The following is a 21,724-nucleotide window of genomic DNA, read 5'->3' as shown; positions in this document are numbered from 1 at the left end:
AATAAATCAAAATGAATAATTACTTTATTACAATTAAATAACTTCCCACCCTATTCCCCTATAAACCCACAACCCACTCCCCAAAAAAATAACACAATTAATATAAATATTAATTAATTACTTTATAAAAATTAACCACCAATTAATTAATAAGTAATTAAGGATACATACTAATAAATCAAAATTAATAATTACTCTATTATAATGAAATTACTTCCCACCCTATTCCCCTATAACCCCACATCCCACTACAGAACTAAAATACGCAAAAATTCATTAACATAAATTTAATTACTATTAACATTTTCACACATACATAAAAAAGCTATACTTATAAAAAAAATTACATCACATACTTTTAACACACATACAAAAATACAGAACAAGAATATAAATATTGATATTATTAACAACGATATTTTTGCTAAAGATATTACTGACTTCGATATTAATGTAAACGAAATTTCTTACCTTCAAGTCGATATTCTGGTCAACAATATTCTTGCAGTCGCTATTGTGCCACTTATATATTAACAACTCGATATTCTAGCACTTCGATATGCCAACATTGATATTCTGTCTATGCACCTAAATGGAGAATAGCCAAAAGTAGTATATGTACTATAACATGTGAGAGTAATTTTACACGTGTATATTTGCCCATGTCTAATTTTACCTTTGTGACTCGCCCTCAAAGTTGGTCTGCAATATGTAGGCTAAGCTAATGTTTGCTGCTGAGAATAAACTCCAATATTTTTGTGAAGTCAGGATGCCAATTCTGGATGGGTTGATGGGAAGAGGATGTAATGTAGTAAAAGGAATTTGTTTTGTAAAACGGGGGGTGATGAAGAGACCCCCATGCCTTAATTTGCCTGGGGACTACTCACAGTGGTATGGGGGTTCTTGTGGTTTTGGGGTAGTCACACCATTTCACACGACTCCTGCATGCTAATTATAATCCTCATGTTACATATTTTGCCCCTAATTACAAATTGTTTGTATTTATGATGTGGAGATTCTGGCATATGAATTAATATTTCTGGCAACTATCTCCCTGTCAGAATCATTGCAACACAACATAAATCACCCTAAAATGGGGAATAACCATGGGTACCCAAAATTAACAGATACCTTTGTGCTCATTTTGTTCTAGGGCCATTTCAGCTTAGATTTACCACCTGCTCCTAGCATTGCCTGCTCCCCTGGGTGTTTCAGGTGTAAGGGTAGGAGGCGAGTTTTGGTCAGTCCACAACTGCTGCCCAGTGCTGCCTACACTTTTCCTGGGTGCAGATTTACACATTGTAAAACTGGGCCCAGTGAACTCACAATATGGCCAGCTTGCACCATGACATTATTCCAAACTGAGTCCAACAGAAAAGAACTACTTCCATGTAGTAATGTATTGAAACCTCAACATGTAAAGAGTTTTACTATACGAGTTATCCACATAGCCCTCAGCATGTAGAGTACTCCATCACCATGTCTGTAATCTACTTGTTACCAGCTTCTAAATCACCTCCGACATGCCAGTAATATTCATTGGCCCCAGCAAGTTAATCACAATTGTCATGCAAGTAAATCCCCATTGCCACCAGCTGGTTAAGCAGCATATATGCTAGTAATGGATACAGATTCTAGCATGGGAATCAACACTGACATTAAAGTAATACAAAGAGCCTCACGCCTCAGCTTGTTAAGCACCTTCGCCCCACCAGTTAGCTACATAGTTCTCGACATTTAAAACACTATCACCATTACATACCATTCCTAGCATTCTTGGCGCACAGTACTCATTCGCTTCCTTGCGGCCCTGTTCTTTTCACATTAAGAAAAGTGTGCAGTGGATGTGTGTGTGCAAAGATAATAGAAGTAACAATAGAGTAAAGCTTCTTTCTCAGTGCATGCTCAGGTCAAGCAGCATATTTTTAATACAAACAATGTTTGAAGCCCACCTCGTTATGCATGTGCCCCTTCTACAGTCTGATAGGCCTGACACCCAGAAATATTCTAAATATATATACATGATTGTGGCTTACTGCTTTTCTTGGTGCTTGGTGGCTTCAGCAGCATAACCCAGAGGCCAGATAGGCACAGACACAATCAATATATGGAACATGCATAAGTTCACTATTCCTGTTCAGAGCCTAGAAACTAAGAATGTTCTTTTTTGTCTGTATTGATATTTGCATTTCACAACGTATGAGAACATTTGAGGCAATAACGCCCTGATTGTGCAAGGCGAAATTCTGATGCCTTCACCAACAGGAGTGTGCTCAGTGATCGGAACTGTGAGTAATGAGGAAATTACTGCATTGAGTATTTAACACAGGAGGGGTATTGATCATATCCAGAAACAGTATTTACCAGGTGCAGTAAATACCTGCCTGGACTCATAACCATGGCCTGTGGAGCAGCATAATTATAATGCTCCATAATGTTACTAACCATATGTTAATCAATGTGCATTAATTCCTGTGACAAAATGTGGCAGTATATACATAAAAAAGGAAGCTACATTCATATATTCTTAGTCTAATCCTTAGTTTATGATGTATTTGTGTTAATCTCGTAGGAAGCCCCATGTTCACAAAGCATTTTATTGTGAACATGGGCCTTCCTACGAGTAGGCCTTTAGTTGACCAAAGTCTTTTTCACATTATAAATTCGATGTTCTTTCCAAAATGTTCTCACATTTTCCTTTCGTTGCACGTGCCTTATCGCTTTTGTTAGTTACAAGAAATTTTCTATATGTGTGTGTTAGAAATGTTATTTCAAATGTATTAGGTACTTGTTATGCTGTATGCACTGTATTGAAATGAGAGTTAGCCTTTTGCACCAGGCAGACCGAACTCCAGATGTTATGCAGCTGTGAGAGCCTTTGTCCAGGGATGGGGAAGTAAGGAGTATACCTGCTCCCAGAAGACAGTGTCATTTGATTGGAGAGAAGTTGTTTCTGGACAATGTAGTTTGATTTGAATGTATCATAGAATAGTTTAGCAGGTACAGTCCTAATGTCGCAGAAGGAAAGACCTTTTCCCAACTCTGCTGATGTAACCCTTACCCCTGGTTCTTGAGTTTTAATCCTGAACAACTATGCCTATTTCCCATGAACCTTAATTTGGTCCATCACACACTGACACCTCCCGGTTAGAATTTCCCCTTGTCATCTTGATGCCTTATTTAGCTTAGGGATGTTACTTTTTGGAACCATTATACTGTCTGTTCTTCGTTTTGTACTTGATCATGTTTTTCGTTTTCATTTATATAACATACAAGTTCAGACTGATTGACCAAATTGATATATACACTTATTTGATAAGCTGATGTACCAATTTGATTAAATTCATAACTTTGATTAATCTACTAATAAACCTTTATGGTTTGGACACCATTCCCTCTGTTGTTCTTACGAAGAAATATCGGTTTCGCGGGAGTTAAATTTTGGAGCTGATGCTAGTTCCTTTCGCACATTTCCAGTCGATAACAAAAGGTCCATACGAGCATTGGCGTAACCTGTTCGACCATTACACCAGAACCTACGGGTACAGAAAGGTGCGCCGAGTCAGCAGATTTTGCCAGAATCACATGGTTCTCCATTTAAGGGCTGCTCCAGGATTCGCAGCCAGGCCCTCAGGTTGAAGCCGCATATAGACCATAGCTACTCTGAAACTGCAGGACTGAATCCTGCCTCTGTGCAGCTGCCATGTCGATGCCAGAAATAAAACATCACTTGGCCAAAAACCTTCGATGCTCTGTTAGGTAACGCCTGGGTCGTGACGTGGCTGTACTACATTATAGTAATGAGCCAGCTCCTAATGTTGGAGACAAAAATACCGACAGACAGACATTACCTCCTCGTCCTGTCTCCCCGTCCCATTCCTTACAAGTGAGCAGCTAGTCTGCTCCCCAGAAATCTAAAACCTAGCAGAGCTTTTCAGAACTTCCCCCAATATGGCGCCACCAATCCGGTGAGGATAAAGGGGGAAGTGCGTCATAGAACATCCTGTTCATTTTTTTTCTGACTTTGTCAGTTGCCTTCATGCCTAGCAGAGCAGCGGGTCGGGTAAGTGTCCCTTCTGTTTTTTCATTTGTTTCTTTTGGCAGCCTGCTGTAGTGGCCGCTTTTTTTTCTTGTGTTTGGGTTTGGTGCTGGAAAATGTGCATTTATATTTTGTGCCTTCTCACGGCCTGCTTTAGCAGCCGTTTGTGCCTGTTCTGTTCCCTGCCCCTCGCCCTCTGGTACACGGCTTGCTTTGGCAGCCACTCCTCTCACGGGGGTCCCATCTCGCCCTACTTTAGCGGGCGGGGGCTCTCTGTTCTTTCCCTTTGGGATTGTTGCCTCCCCTTGGTTTTTGTTGGGAGGCCGGTCGCTTTTTTATGCGTCCGCCCCCTTATCGCCTGGCTTCAGTGATCGGGTGCCTCGATGGCTCCTTCTTTGGCTGCCCTGCTCCTCCTCATTGGTCGGGCGAGTGCTCTCCGGCCAGTCATGGTGCCTGGTGGCCCTCTTGTTTGGCCTGCCCCTTCTGCTGCTGTGGTGGGGTCCGTAAGGGGTGTTTGTGTGGCATTTGCAGAACGCTGTGCGCATGGTCTGCTGCATCCCCTGCGTCGACCTGTATTCGTCATGGTCGCTGGGCTACGGCCGTGCCTCCCTGATGAGCCTGTTTTCGTTTGATTTCATCACAGTGGCCTGGTGGTTCGTGCCTCTTGCTTTGTGGAGATGCTAGGTCTGGTGGCTCAGTGGCCTGATGCGTCCACTGCTGTGGCCTGTGTTCTCGACCTCATGGTCTTGGGTTCGGGTCCCGGCGGGTCCACTCAGCCTTTCATCCCTCTGAGGTCGATATGGTGCTGCCTTTGGGTTTGGTGGCGATGCTACATCTTTTTTTTATGCTCCGAGTGACCTGTGGGTGAAAGTGCACTTTATTGCAACGCATGTTGTCGTGAGTTTCGCTCCTGGTGTTTCTGGTTGCCTGGTTGATCCCTGGTTGGGGGTCTGCCTGGGTGTGCCGGTTTCTGTGGAATTTTTTCCACTCTTGGTCCGAGGAGCTTTTGCTCCAAGGTAAGTCTTGTACCTTTGGTGGTGTCCGCCCTTCCGGGCCGGGATTCAATGCCTGCCCATGCTGTAACTGTATCTCCAGGTGGTACGCTTTCATTCTATGTCTTTTTCTCCATGATGCCCTCCCTCTGCCGCTGTCAGCGAGTGCAGGGGGTGGTTGAGCATTCTTGCACTTCCTCTTTGAGGTCGGGCTGCGTCCTTTTCCGTCTACGTGGTCCAGTCCCTGGTACTGCAAAGTTCATAGGTCGCACGCTACTCCACCATTACAGCGTGTGTACCCCAGGAGCATCACGGTAGATGTTGTTTTCTCAAAGCGGGTGCGCTTAACAAAGTTCCGAAGTGTGATGCATGGTTGCAGGCCAACTCTGGACACCGGTGTTTCTGGATTTTTGTCCTTCATCAGCAGAGTGTAGGATGAGTGTCAGGGGTTGCTGTGCAGGCTGCCAAAGTGTTATCAGGTATGGTACCTCTCCAGGCGCGTAGGGCGTTAACCTGAGCTCGTCAGCTCGAAGGCTCAAGGGAGCCGTAGTTACGTACAAAGTTCATAGGTCGCACGCTACTCCACCATTACAGCGTGTGTACCCCAGGAGCATCACGGTAGATGTTGTTTTCTCAAAGCGGGTGCGCTTAACAAAGTTCCGAAGTGTGATGCATGACCTGATAACACTTTGGCAGCCTGCACAGCAACCCCTGACACTCATCCTACACTCTGCTGATGAAGGACAAAAATCCAGAAACACCGGTGTCCAGAGTTGGCCTGCAACCATGCATCACACTTCGGAACTTTGTTAAGCGCACCCGCTTTGAGAAAACAACATCTACCGTGATGCTCCTGGGGTACACACGCTGTAATGGTGGAGTAGCGTGCGACCTATGAACTTTGTACGTAACTACGGCTCCCTTGAGCCTTCGAGCTGACGAGCTCAGGTTAACGCCCTACGCGCCTGGAGAGGTACCATACCTGATAACACTTTGGCAGCCTGCACAGCAACCCCTGACACTCATCCTACACTCTGCTGATGAAGGACAAAAATCCAGAAACACCGGTGTCCAGAGTTGGCCTGCAACCATGCATCACACTTCGGAACTTTGTTAAGCGCACCCGCTTTGAGAAAACAACATCTACCGTGATGCTCCTGGGGTACACACGCTGTAATGGTGGAGTAGCGTGCGACCTATGAACTTTGTACGTAACTACGGCTCCCTTGAGCCTTCGAGCTGACGAGCTCAGGTTAACGCCCTACGCGCCTGGAGAGGTACCATACCTGATAACACTTTGGCAGCCTGCACAGCAACCCCTGACACTCATCCTACACTCTGCTGATGAAGGACAAAAATCCAGAAACACCGGTGTCCAGAGTTGGCCTGCAACCATGCATCACACTTCGGAACTTTGTTAAGCGCACCCGCTTTGAGAAAACAACATCTACCGTGATGCTCCTGGGGTACACACGCTGTAATGGTGGAGTAGCGTGCGACCTATGAACTTTGTACGTAACTACGGCTCCCTTGAGCCTTCGAGCTGACGAGCTCAGGTTAACGCCCTACGCGCCTGGAGAGGTACCATACCTGATAACACTTTGGCAGCCTGCACAGCAACCCCTGACACTCATCCTACACTCTGATGATGAAGGACAAAAATCCAGAAACACCGGTGTCCAGAGTTGGCCTGCAACCATGCATCACACTTCGGAACTTTGTTAAGCGCACCCGCTTTGAGAAAACAACATCTACCGTGATGCTCCTGGGGTACACACGCTGTAATGGTGGAGTAGCGTGCGACCTATGAACTTTGTACGTAACTACGGCTCCCTTGAGCCTTCGAGCTGACGAGCTCAGGTTAACGCCCTACGCGCCTGGAGAGGTACCATACCTGATAACACTTTGGCAGCCTGCACAGCAACCCCTGACACTCATCCTACACTCTGCTGATGAAGGACAAAAATCCAGAAACACCGGTGTCCAGAGTTGGCCTGCAACCATGCATCACACTTCGGAACTTTGTTAAGCGCACCCGCTTTGAGAAAACAACATCTACCGTGATGCTCCTGGGGTACACACGCTGTAATGGTGGAGTAGCGTGCGACCTATGAACTTTGTACGTAACTACGGCTCCCTTGAGCCTTCGAGCTGACGAGCTCAGGTTAACGCCCTACGCGCCTGGAGAGGTACCATACCTGATAACACTTTGGCAGCCTGCACAGCAACCCCTGACACTCATCCTACACTCTGATGATGAAGGACAAAAATCCAGAAACACCGGTGTCCAGAGTTGGCCTGCAACCATGCATCACACTTCGGAACTTTGTTAAGCGCACCCGCTTTGAGAAAACAACATCTACCGTGATGCTCCTGGGGTACACACGCTGTAATGGTGGAGTAGCGTGCGACCTATGAACTTTGTACGTAACTACGGCTCCCTTGAGCCTTCGAGCTGACGAGCTCAGGTTAACGCCCTACGCGCCTGGAGAGGTACCATACCTGATAACACTTTGGCAGCCTGCACAGCAACCCCTGACACTCATCCTACACTCTGCTGATGAAGGACAAAAATCCAGAAACACCGGTGTCCAGAGTTGGCCTGCAACCATGCATCACACTTCGGAACTTTGTTAAGCGCACCCGCTTTGAGAAAACAACATCTACCGTGATGCTCCTGGGGTACACACGCTGTAATGGTGGAGTAGCGTGCGACCTATGAACTTTGTACGTAACTACGGCTCCCTTGAGCCTTCGAGCTGACGAGCTCAGGTTAACGCCCTACGCGCCTGGAGAGGTACCATACCTGATAACACTTTGGCAGCCTGCACAGCAACCCCTGACACTCATCCTACACTCTGCTGATGAAGGACAAAAATCCAGAAACACCGGTGTCCAGAGTTGGCCTGCAACCATGCATCACACTTCGGAACTTTGTTAAGCGCACCCGCTTTGAGAAAACAACATCTACTGTGATGCTCCTGGGGTACACACGCTGTAATGGTGGAGTAGCGTGCGACCTATGAACTTTGTACGTAACTACGGCTCCCTTGAGCCTTCGAGCTGACGAGCTCAGGTTAACGCCCTACGCGCCTGGAGAGGTACCATACCTGATAACACTTTGGCAGCCTGCACAGCAACCCCTGACACTCATCCTACACTCTGCTGATGAAGGACAAAAATCCAGAAACACCGGTGTCCAGAGTTGGCCTGCAACCATGCATCACACTTCGGAACTTTGTTAAGCGCACCCGCTTTGAGAAAACAACATCTACCGTGATGCTCCTGGGGTACACACGCTGTAATGGTGGAGTAGCGTGCGACCTATGAACTTTGTACGTAACTACGGCTCCCTTGAGCCTTCGAGCTGACGAGCTCAGGTTAACGCCCTACGCGCCTGGAGAGGTACCATACCTGATAACACTTTGGCAGCCTGCACAGCAACCCCTGACACTCATCCTACACTCTGCTGATGAAGGACAAAAATCCAGAAACACCGGTGTCCAGAGTTGGCCTGCAACCATGCATCACACTTCGGAACTTTGTTAAGCGCACCCGCTTTGAGAAAACAACATCTACCGTGATGCTCCTGGGGTACACACGCTGTAATGGTGGAGTAGCGTGCGACCTATGAACTTTGTACGTAACTACGGCTCCCTTGAGCCTTCGAGCTGACGAGCTCAGGTTAACGCCCTACGCGCCTGGAGAGGTACCATACCTGATAACACTTTGGCAGCCTGCACAGCAACCCCTGACACTCATCCTACACTCTGCTGATGAAGGACAAAAATCCAGAAACACCGGTGTCCAGAGTTGGCCTGCAACCATGCATCACACTTCGGAACTTTGTTAAGCGCACCCGCTTTGAGAAAACAACATCTACCGTGATGCTCCTGGGGTACACACGCTGTAATGGTGGAGTAGCGTGCGACCTATGAACTTTGTACGTAACTACGGCTCCCTTGAGCCTTCGAGCTGACGAGCTCAGGTTAACGCCCTACGCGCCTGGAGAGGTACCATACCTGATAACACTTTGGCAGCCTGCACAGCAACCCCTGACACTCATCCTACACTCTGCTGATGAAGGACAAAAATCCAGAAACACCGGTGTCCAGAGTTGGCCTGCAACCATGCATCACACTTCGGAACTTTGTTAAGCGCACCCGCTTTGAGAAAACAACATCTACCGTGATGCTCCTGGGGTACACACGCTGTAATGGTGGAGTAGCGTGCGACCTATGAACTTTGTACGTAACTACGGCTCCCTTGAGCCTTCGAGCTGACGAGCTCAGGTTAACGCCCTACGCGCCTGGAGAGGTACCATACCTGATAACACTTTGGCAGCCTGCACAGCAACCCCTGACACTCATCCTACACTCTGCTGATGAAGGACAAAAATCCAGAAACACCGGTGTCCAGAGTTGGCCTGCAACCATGCATCACACTTCGGAACTTTGTTAAGCGCACCCGCTTTGAGAAAACAACATCTACCGTGATGCTCCTGGGGTACACACGCTGTAATGGTGGAGTAGCGTGCGACCTATGAACTTTGTCCGTAACTACGGCTCCCTTGAGCCTTCGAGCTGACGAGCTCAGGTTAACGCCCTACGCGCCTGGAGAGGTACCATACCTGATAACACTTTGGCAGCCTGCACAGCAACCCCTGACACTCATCCTACACTCTGCTGATGAAGGACAAAAATCCAGAAACACCGGTGTCCAGAGTTGGCCTGCAACCATGCATCACACTTCGGAACTTTGTTAAGGGCACCCGCTTTGAGAAAACAACATCTACCGTGATGCTCCTGGGGTACACACGCTGTAATGGTGGAGTAGCGTGCGACCTATGAACTTTGTACGTAACTACGGCTCCCTTGAGCCTTCGAGCTGACGAGCTCAGGTTAACGCCCTACGCGCCTGGAGAGGTACCATACCTGATAACACTTTGGCAGCCTGCACAGCAACCCCTGACACTCATCCTACACTCTGCTGATGAAGGACAAAAATCCAGAAACACCGGTGTCCAGAGTTGGCCTGCAACCATGCATCACACTTCGGAACTTTGTTAAGCGCACCCGCTTTGAGAAAACAACATCTACCGTGATGCTCCTGGGGTACACACGCTGTAATGGTGGAGTAGCGTGCGACCTATGAACTTTGTACGTAACTACGGCTCCCTTGAGCCTTCGAGCTGACGAGCTCAGGTTAACGCCCTACGCGCCTGGAGAGGTACCATACCTGATAACACTTTGGCAGCCTGCACAGCAACCCCTGACACTCATCCTACACTCTGCTGATGAAGGACAAAAATCCAGAAACACCGGTGTCCAGAGTTGGCCTGCAACCATGCATCACACTTCGGAACTTTGTTAAGCGCACCCGCTTTGAGAAAACAACATCTACCGTGATGCTCCTGGGGTACACACGCTGTAATGGTGGAGTAGCGTGCGACCTATGAACTTTGTACGTAACTACGGCTCTCTTGAGCCTTCGAGCTGACGAGCTCAGGTTAACGCCCTACGCGCCTGGAGAGGTACCATACCTGATAACACTTTGGCAGCCTGCACAGCAACCCCTGACACTCATCCTACACTCTGCTGATGAAGGACAAAAATCCAGAAACACCGGTGTCCAGAGTTGGCCTGCAACCATGCATCACACTTCGGAACTTTGTTAAGCGCACCCGCTTTGAGAAAACAACATCTACCGTGATGCTCCTGGGGTACACACGCTGTAATGGTGGAGTAGCGTGCGACCTATGAACTTTGTACGTAACTACGGCTCCCTTGAGCCTTCGAGCTGACGAGCTCAGGTTAACGCCCTACGCGCCTGGAGAGGTACCATACCTGATAACACTTTGGCAGCCTGCACAGCAACCCCTGACACTCATCCTACACTCTGCTGATGAAGGACAAAAATCCAGAAACACCGGTGTGCAGAGTTGGCCTGCAACCATGCATCACACTTCGGAACTTTGTTAAGCGCACCCGCTTTGAGAAAACAACATCTACCGTGATGCTCCTGGGGTACACACGCTGTAATGGTGGAGTAGCGTGCGACCTATGAACTTTGTACGTAACTACGGCTCCCTTGAGCCTTCGAGCTGACGAGCTCAGGTTAACGCCCTACGCGCCTGGAGAGGTACCATACCTGATAACACTTTGGCAGCCTGCACAGCAACCCCTGACACTCATCCTACACTCTGCTGATGAAGGACAAAAATCCAGAAACACCGGTGTCCAGAGTTGGCCTGCAACCATGCATCACACTTCGGAACTTTGTTAAGCGCACCCGCTTTGAGAAAACAACATCTACCGTGATGCTCCTGGGGTACACACGCTGTAATGGTGGAGTAGCGTGCGACCTATGAACTTTGTACGTAACTACGGCTCCCTTGAGCCTTCGAGCTGACGAGCTCAGGTTAACGCCCTACGCGCCTGGAGAGGTACCATACCTGATAACACTTTGGCAGCCTGCACAGCAACCCCTGACACTCATCCTACACTCTGCTGATGAAGGACAAAAATCCAGAAACACCGGTGTCCAGAGTTGGCCTGCAACCATGCATCACACTTCGGAACTTTGTTAAGCGCACCCGCTTTGAGAAAACAACATCTACCGTGATGCTCCTGGGGTACACACGCTGTAATGGTGGAGTAGCGTGCGACCTATGAACTTTGTACGTAACTACGGCTCCCTTGAGCCTTCGAGCTGACGAGCTCAGGTTAACGCCCTACGCGCCTGGAGAGGTACCATACCTGATAACACTTTGGCAGCCTGCACAGCAACCCCTGACACTCATCCTACACTCTGCTGATGAAGGACAAAAATCCAGAAACACCGGTGTCCAGAGTTGGCCTGCAACCATGCATCACACTTCGGAACTTTGTTAAGCGCACCCGCTTTGAGAAAACAACATCTACCGTGATGCTCCTGGGGTACACACGCTGTAATGGTGGAGTAGCGTGCGACCTATGAACTTTGACAGTCCCTGGTACTGGTTCCGAGCCCGGCTCTTCTTTTACTGATGTCGTGTATGGATCCGTTCTTGGTTGGCTGCGTCCTCTCGGACATCGGTCCTGTTTCGGTGGCCCTTTTCTGGGTTCCTGGGTTGTCGGACCCCGGCTGGGGGTGCGCCTGTGTTTTTTGCCTGCCCCTGTGGTTGCCGGTTCCGGATGCCTGCTCCTTGCGGCCTGTGCCCATCGGTTCTCGGTTCGGGTTCTCCCCCCCGTTCTTCTGGATGACTCCCCAGCCCCGTCATCCTCTACGGGGGTGGCCTTGCTTGGAGGTGTGTGCCTTCTGTTGTAATAGATGGCTGTCGTGGTGGTTCCTTTTCTGGTATGGGGTGAGGGTTGTTGTTCGTTCCTCTTCCTGGTCTCCGTTATGGATGCTTCCTGTTCTGTGCCCTGTTTTGGGTCTCTAGGGGTTCTTTCTTTCTTTCCGGGACGTGCATTCATGTTGGTGGCTTTGCTGTCCGTCCTGCCTCTGGTGCTTCTGAGAGGCTACCTGGCGTCCCTGGCGTTCCTGGTTCTGATGGATGTGTGCCTGCACGTTCCTGTCCCTCCGGCGGACCAGAGGTTTTCTCTGGTTTGCTGTGGGGGACCTACTCTGCCAGTTCCAGGTGCTCCTGTTCGGCCTTTCCTCGGCGACCAGGATTTTCGCCGTGCTCTTGGCCCCTCTGGTGGGTATTCTTCGTTCCAGGGGGCTGCAGGTTTTTCCCTGTCTGGTTGACTGGTTGATTGTCTCTCCTTCTTTTTCTCCGGCTCTGTCGGATATGGGCCAGGTGTGTCTTCTCCTGGGTCTTTTTGGGTTCCTCTTCACCCGCCGGATGACCTCCCAGGTGCCCTCCCAGTCCCTGTACTTCCCGGGGGCTCTCTTCCGCATGGACCTGGGCATGGTGTTCCTCTCCCGGGAGCGCCAGTTGACATTGTTTTGTCACCTTTCCTGGCTTCTGTCCCAGTCCCGGGTGTCTGCCAGGCTCTGGTTGCGGAGTCAGGGGGAGATGGCGTCCTCTTTGCGTCTCCTTCCTTGGGCCAGGCTGCGTCTGTACCCCCTGTTACATCATGTCCTGTCGCACTGAGTTCCTGCCTCCTTGGACTACGAGACTCCCCTCCCTGTCAATCCGGGGATTCGGGCGGATCTCCTGTGGTGGTTGTCCCCTCTGTCTCTGTCCTGGGGGTTCAATCTCCTTCCTCCTCTGTCTGTGGTTGTGTTGTCCGCGGAGGCCAGTGCTTTGGGGTGGGGTGCCGTTCTGGGTGCCTCCAAGGCTCAGGGTCGGTGGTCCAGTTTCGTATCCCTCCGGTCCTCGGACTGGAAGGGGTTGAGGGCGGTTTGGTTGGCTCTTCTTTGGTTCGCTCCTCTCCTTCGGGGTCGGGCGGTCTCTGTGCAGACCGACATTCAGGTGGTTCGTTCTTCTGTGGATCACCAGGGGCATTTGTCGTGCTCTGTTTCTCCTGTCCCGGCGGATCGGCCTTTGGGCCGAGTCGACTCTCTTGTCTCTGACTGCGGTCTGTCTTCCGGGGAAGGAGAATGGGACTGCGGATTCTTTGTGCAGGGTGTTCCCCTCCTCGGTGTCCCTCTGTCTGTCCCCGGATCTGTTCGATCTGATTGTCCTCGGGTTCCGCCTTCCTTGGCTGGATCTTTTTGCCTCGGAGGATTCCGCCCTTCTTCCTCTGTTTTGCAGCGTCATTCCCTCTCCGTTGGCGTGGGCCACCAATGCTTCTCGATTCCGTGGTCGGGGGGGTCTGCTGTTTGCCTTCCCTCCCTTTGCCTTTATTCCGCGGGTCCTCCGGAAGATTCGGTTGGGTCGGGCGGTGGTTCTCCTGGTGGTTCCGGCGTGGTCTCGGCAGTCTTGGTTCCCCCTTCTGCTGCCCTTTTCTGTTTGCCCTCATTGGAGGTTTCCCCTGTCTCCCTCTCCCCTGCGGGCTCCTCTTCTCGGGCTTGCCTATCTGCGACGCCTCCGGCTGGGGGTTTGGCGCTTGAGAGGTTGAGTTTGCTGGGTCAGGGTTGCTCGGTGGAGGTTGCCCGATGTCTCCAGCTTTCCCGGCGTCCTTCCGCCTTGAAGTCGTATGCCCGTCACTGGTAGAGTTTCTCCTCCTGGTGTCTTGGGAGGGGTCTCTCTTCTGCCTTCTGTGTGCCAGTGAGGGTGTTGGACTTCTTGTGGGATGGTTTTGGCTTGGGGCTTGCGGTTTCTTCCCTGCGGGCGCTATGGGCTATCGTTCTTGCTTTTCGGGGATCCTCTGTTTCCTCTTTCTCCCCGTTGGTAGCTCACCTTCTGAGGGGTTTCTTGCTTCGGCGTCCTGTCTCTCGTTCTCCTGTGCCTCCTTGGGATCTTCCCTTGGTTCTGCGGGCTTTGACGGGTTGTCCTTTCGGGCCTTTGGACTCCGTGGCCCTGGATTTCCTTTCTGCTAAGGTTATTTTCCGGGAGGCCATTACTTCTGGGCGGAGGGTTGGTGTGATTGGGGCGCTGCTGGCTTCTCCCCCTTCTTGCGCTTTTGCGCTGATGTGGTCATTCTCCGTTCGAGTCAGTTCTTTCTTCCTACGGTGGTGTCTTCTTTTCACTGTCAGGGGGATATTGTTCTCCCGGTGTTTTTTCCGGGTCCTGCCTCTCCTGCGGAGGTGTTCCTCCATTCGTTGGATGTGCTGAGGGCTCTCCGCTTCTCCTTGGGGCGTGCGACTGGTTTCCGTATGGTTGATTCCTTGTTTGTAGCCTATAGCCTGTCGGGGCTGGGGCTTCGGCCTTCTTTATCCACCTTCTCTGGTTGGGTCAGGGGTGCTGTGGTTTCTACTTACGTTTCGGCCCGATGTCCTCTCCCTTCTTCTTTTCAGGGTGGGTTGGCCAGGGGTGTTTTGTCCTCCTGGGCCATGTTCATGGGGGCCTCCTTGACGGTCATTTGTAATACTGCCTCTTAGGCTACTCCCCATTCTTTTGTTTCCCATTATCGACTTCAGTTGGGGATGGCGGCCTCTGCTGCCTTTGGGGCTCATGTCCTGTCTACGGTACATGATTTGTGATGTGTACTGTTTTCTGTGGATTTAAAATGGACCTGTTTTCTTCGCACATTTTGGTCTGTTTTTTTCTTACAATCACCGTGTGCTTGGGTATGGGCTCACTTGTAAGGAATGGGACGGGGAGACAGGACGAGGAGGTAATGCCCAGTTACTCACCGGTAATATCCGTTACTTCGAGTCCTGGTCTCCCCGTCCCATTCCTGAGCCCTTCCCTCCCTCCCTGGTTTTTGTTTTTGGTGATTGTTTTCCTTTCTGGATTTTCTTTGGTATTCTCAGGATGTTCTATGACGCACTTCCCCCTTTATCCTCACCGGATTGGTGGCGCCATATTGGGGGAAGTACTGAAAAGCTCTGCTAGGTTTTAGGTTTCTGGGGAGCAGACTAGCTGCTCACTTGTAAGGAATGGGACGGGGAGACCAGGACTCGGAGTAATGGATATTACCGGTGAGTAACCGGGCATTTTCTCCGCAGCAATAAAAGTGAAAATGCTTTGCGCGTTGCTAATGTTTGAGAAACACCGAGCGCTCCTATTCTTGTGGCATCCCTGTACATGCGACACTTGTTATTAGACATTCGGATATCGGTGTGTGAAACAGTCTGACTTTCAAGCAAATTAGGAGGCTAGCTAAGAGGGGTGTTGCCGGAGGGGATTTGTCAAAAACTAGACGTCATTGCTTTCTTCTTGGAGCGTGACTACAATTAGTTACTAGGAGAGCTCATACAGCGCTGTCTGATGCACGGTGGCTTCATGGCGGGGGCAGGACAGGGTCCGGTGTACAGAACTCCGCCAGATCTGTGCTCTGAAAGCAGCATGCTTCTGTGAGACGAGTCGGTGCCTGCGGGCTACAACAGACAAAGGGTGCGCGCTCTGACTCCGTGCAGAGACAGGCCTTTGAAGCATCTCACAGGAGCATCTGGCGCAGCGTCCCTGCTTCCCAAGAAGCCCCTGCGCTGCAAGCACATTTCACGGTACCTCTTGCCCACCCCACTCACAAAAAACATTTCTCAAGGAGTATATTGTTTTTTCTGCAACTCGTTTTTACCTCAGCATAACATCACAGGAAGAAAAGGCAAATGGTCCTGGACAAGGTGGTGATCAGTGTCTAATACTGACTGGGAAGCATCGGCCATTCATCCTTCCTAAGCAGAGACAAGGGAGGTGGTTTTGTGAGGTTTTACCTGTCTTTAACATACTTCAACATTAGTTTAAAGAAAAAAAATGCATGTTTTGTTGTTGTCCTTACTAACCAAAAAAGTGTACTATGCAAAGTGAAACATAAGTGGTATGACAAAAATGTCTGCTACAGTCAGGCCAGCCCTGAGGTCTGGGGAACGCAGACACAACGCTTTTGCAAGTATTATGTGATGGATTGTACTCGGGACCACTGGAGCGAAATACTATTATGACCTCGCTGAATCCACGTCCCCTTTTTAGGTCTGGCTTGACAGCACAGCTGTTGTTACACCTTATGTAATCAACAGAAAAATAGCTTCAAGAAGCATACCACAGAGCTCAGCCACATGTTGTTTTCCCTGAGTACAGCACTCAACTGGGAAGACTATGTGAGATTACAGCAGTGGTCTTCAAACTTTTTAAAGCCGCGCCCCCCCCCAGTGAAAAAATATAATTGATCAGGCCCCCCTGCCTCAGAATTTTTCACAATAATCCCATTAAATTGGCACTGTTTAAATATGTCTCAATTTATTTAAACAGGAGAAATATTTAAACATTCCAGTTACATCCTCTTAGTGTTTTAAAAATGCAACCAAATACATGATTGCCAAACATACTATTGTGGGCAGGCAGGCCTTACTAAGTGTAAAAATACCTACAGTGTGATTAATAGAAATGGGGGTGGGGGTGTAGAAGAATATTTGGAGTCCCTTCCCTTCTGACACCTTCTCCCAGTCTGATATAAATGACAAAAGCTGTTAGTGATGGCACATTACAGAGAGGCTAGAGCTGCTCGTTTTCTTCCATGCTTAAAACAAAGCACTGCTGTGTGCATAATGCTTCTTTTGGGCACAGCCTGGCGCCCCTCTGGGATCACTCAAGGCCCCCCTAGGGGGCCCGCCCCCCAGTTTGAAGACCTCTGTATTACAGCAACAATTAGTAGTTGTTGCACTCTTATTAGCCCATGAAAACCTTCCCTTTACCTACCATGGCTGCGACCTTCAGACTTATTCACACAGCAGCTAGCAAGGTTAAAGCCCTCCAACTGTACTACTTTAGGTTGAGATGGTTTTCCCATGGGCAGTTTGCATGAGCCAATAGCATCATAGCCGGCAGAAGTGCCCTGGTGTGCTGACTGTTGATAAAGAAGTTTAAAGATTTATATTTTTGCTTATCATTGACAATGTTTAATATGCCTTTTAACACATCTGTAGGCTGATCTTGTTGACTGACTTTTAAGAAGTTTCTTATAATATCTAGAAGTCTTTTTAATAATGTGCTTTAGTTGTGCCACATTTCTGTGTAAAATGCCATCTCGGACAAGATGGATGCCACCTCTATCATGCATTCGGGCTTTCTTTGGGCACGTATTTTCCCCACAGCCTTCAAAGCTCACAGTCAAGATGAGGTCATGTTAGTTTATTTTCATTGCTTTATTGTTTTTCTCACAGTGAACTTCCCATGGTGCGGATGTAACATTGTTACTTGTAAACACATCTTCCATGTCTACACTTGATATATTCACTTGAAGAAAGTCTTATTGTTAACTTTTCATATTTTGATCGAACATCTCCCGATGGCATTAGCATAGAGGGTGCTGAATAATTATTTAAATTAGGTTAGTGCTTAGTTGCTAAGGCGACATGCATTGGTTTCCTAGAGGGGTGTTTGTAGGCAGGTCGGCTGATGGTGGTTGAGTTGCAGTGGGATTCGTGTTTCAGTCCTGTGGGTGTATCAATGCGATGGGCCCCTGAATAGCAGCGGTTTGTTGATGCAAATGTTGTGTGTGTTAGGTCTGTGGCTGGCAGTGTGAATGCCTTTGTTTGGTGCTCATAAAAGGCATGTGAATGGACCATAAAGATATTGATTCCTTGATGTGGCTTTATGGCTCACTACCAGTAAATGATGGGTTCAATATTCTTATACTGTTATTAGCAATTATTATTTGAACCTTTTACTAATAGTAGTGAAAAAATCAAATGGTATTGGTCTGTACTAAAGTATTGGATGGACTCTAAAAGAACAATAAAGAACCCCTGACATTTTTAAAAACAGACCCAGAGGAGTCCATGGTGGTGTAACTTGCGTGGATTCCCAGTCACTTATCCACAATGCTCACAAACCTCAAAGTTTGGCTAAAATCACACATTTTCGTCACACTTCTGTGACTGAGAGCTCTGGAGCCTGCAAGGACTGACAACATTTGTATCACTCATTGTTTCTCACTTCCCTAAAAAAACAGAATTCCAATCGTGTTATTGGGCCTAGTGTCCGTGCCAGGAATAGTTTAAACCAGGGAACATGCAAAGTCCATATGGCCCTCAGTTTGAGCCAATCCGGATCAATACTTTAGTGCCAGAGCCTCATAGCAGTGTTCAAGGCACCATATTTCTCTCAAACCGGGGCCTCTGCAGTAACCTGTTGTCTATGGCCAGCTGGACCCTCTTGGAGTCAAGATTCTCTCTGCTTTTTGTGTCTCCAGAGTAGGCGAACAGGAGGTAAGCCAACCTAGTGTTGGAGAGCAGTTCCATTCCCTGAGTGCCAGCAGCAGACAAGCGGTCTTGGGTCCTTTTCTTCAGCAGGAGCCAGGATTAATTCCTTTCCTTCAGCAGCCACTCCCTTATTTAGATGTGCTCTCCTGCCACCTGACAGTGTCAAAAAGTCTTTTCTCTAACACTGAGACTGGAGCCAGAACATCTGGGAAAGTCCAGGGGATAATTAGGAGAAACCCTTTCTGACATCTCCGACTTATGCCCACTGTGCCTGCTAAATTCCACGTAGCTTTATCCTGCTAAGTGGCAGTTCTTCTCAGAGGCAGACTATTGTCTTCTGAGCCAGAGTTAACTCTTCCAGTCAAGGATGTGTATTCCAGCTCCCGAGGTGTGAGGAGGAGCAGAACAGTTTTGAGCCAATTCTGACTAAGACAACACAAAGCAAATTGTTATAAAGATGCTTATCCACAAACCTTATAAAACAATCTGATTTCACCATTAAATCCGAGATTTAAAATTATGGGCAAAATAACTTTGTAAAACGTTTCTAGCATTTTTCCAAGTGAAGATGCAAATCTAATATTTTAATCACACCTAGGGTTGTCTTATGGAATATGTAGCTCAAACGACAAAGTGGTAAAAGCTATTAGGGCTTCAGTCACAGCGAGGGCCCACTTTTCAAATATATATTGTGGCACCTTTTATAAATTAGGCATTTTGACCCAGGGCATTAGAGGCCAGCAAATGTTAAGTTTATTGTGTGATCAGATCAAAGCTGTATTTCAAAATCATGATATAATAATAGAACTACAAACTCATCCATTCCCCTTATTAATGCAATGCAATGTGGTCAACATAATATACATCAAAAGAGTTATCTCAGTCTCACAATAAAGTATCTGAGGAGAGAAGACAAATAAAGGCATGTATACAATCTGCAAGTATAAGTGCTGATTACATTTTTTTATCTTCTTCTATGCTACAAAACATATCCACTTTTACTAGCAGTAAATTCCATAAGCAGTACTACTTGACTTTACATCACACATACAAAACTCCCACTAAATTGATGACAATAGCACAGCAGAACATGTCTAAGACCAAACTGTAAATCAGAAAACGTACACAATGTACACATATTTATACATTACTCAAAGCTAACAGAATAATGGCAGGTGATCATGGCTCTTTTGGTTTTTATATGTCAGATTATCAATACCTCTCTCACTTGATGCTCCATACGAGACTGTCTAGAAAGTGGTCAGGTTACCCCTATATTAAAAAAAAACAAGTCTGACCAGTCGGATCCTAACAACTATCGCCCAATCTCCAACATCCCAACTTTGGCCAAGCTCTTGGAAAAATGTGTGATCAACAACTTTGTAATCACATCAAGCAATTCCAACTCCTCCACCAATGCCAGTCTGGTTTCAGGTCAAGTCACAGAACTGAAACAGCCCTGGTCCACATTGTAGATGACGCTCTGAGACTATTTGACCAGAATTAATCCTGTTTAGTCATCCTACTTGATCTATCAGCTGCGTTTGACACGGTCAAATATGAGAACCTTAAGAACCTCCTAAAAGGCAGGATTGGTGATAAAATGGTTCTTCTCATTCCTACTCAAGAGATCTCAAAGACTTTGGCTCAAACACGCTCTATCCAACCAGACACAAGTCATAATTGGCGTTTCCCAAGGCTCTAATCTTTATCCCACCTTGTTCAACCTTGACATGGAACCCCTGATTGAAATCCTCAAAGTCTTCAAACATTTCCTACCATGTGTATTGCTGATGAAACTCAATTTTACATGACAACTACCTACTCCGAAGAAATCAGCATCCTCAATAACACTGACAAAAACAAAAAATTGGATGACTTGTAACCACCATAACCCCTTCGATGCTCATGACGTGCTCAGCTCGTCATGAGGTATACCTCTCGTGTGCTCATGACGAGCTCAGCTCGTCATGACCACACCCATTTCCATTATGGCCCAGCACAGCAGAGGATCTTCTCAAGCAGCCAAGGTGTTAAATTTAAAACATTCAAAACTGAATCCTTTCTTAATCTCACCACCCAATTTCACTGCTAACATCAAAGAATGTCTCCCACATCTTACAGGCTTGAACTGTACAACACACATAATCAACTCAGCAAATCCCTAGGAATAATCTTAGATAATAATTAGATAATAACCTTTCCAAACAGGACCATATCAGTGCCTTCACCAAAGTTGCCAATCATCAACTGCACAAATTAAGGAAACTAAAACCTATCCCTTCCACTGCAGATATCAAGACAGTGGTTCAAGCACTTGTGATCTACAAAGTATAATATGGTAGTGTTACCCTTGTGGGCCAACCAATAATAAAACTAGCACCTCTGAAGACTACCTTGAATGCAGCTGCTCGGCTCATGTGCTAAAAAAAGTGATCATATCACCACAGACATGAAAACACTGAAATGGCTACCCTATGAGGATTGATCTCAAAATTGCTTACATGACTCATAAAGCTCTTCCCCACAACACTCCATTCTACCTGGCCTGGTAATTTTATCTCTCTGCCAGGAACAGAACATCTTGAAACACAAGGTCCCTACCACTCAAGTCCCACAATTTAAAAAAAAAAAACCTACAAGCAAACTTTCTCTGGAATAGCCTCAAAAATCTGGAACTCTCTTCCTCCCGAGACCAAGTCCAACCCTTCAACAACCCTCTTCAAAAAAGAAGGAACGGTTTTCCTATAGATTCCTTCCCCATTGATGGTGGATTTTCTCAGCCTTTTCCCCCAAGAGTCTATTTGCTCCTGTTTACATAGTCTTTGTTATTTTCCATGTTTGCCACTGTAGCTATTATTTCTATGACCAATACATAATGTGGATCCTTTCTTCATTTGTCACCTTATAACTACCTATCTGTATACAATTGTACAGTACTATGATACCGAAAAGGGTGTTGTCCATGCAATATAAAACACCATAAATACATTCAAATAAAATAAAATATGTGAGT

The sequence above is a fragment of the Lissotriton helveticus genome, chromosome 7 (assembly GCF_964261635.1).
Source record: "Lissotriton helveticus chromosome 7, aLisHel1.1, whole genome shotgun sequence".
In the NCBI taxonomy this organism is placed as follows: domain Eukaryota; kingdom Metazoa; phylum Chordata; class Amphibia; order Caudata; family Salamandridae; genus Lissotriton; species Lissotriton helveticus.
This window is presented reverse-complemented; position numbering follows the sequence as displayed.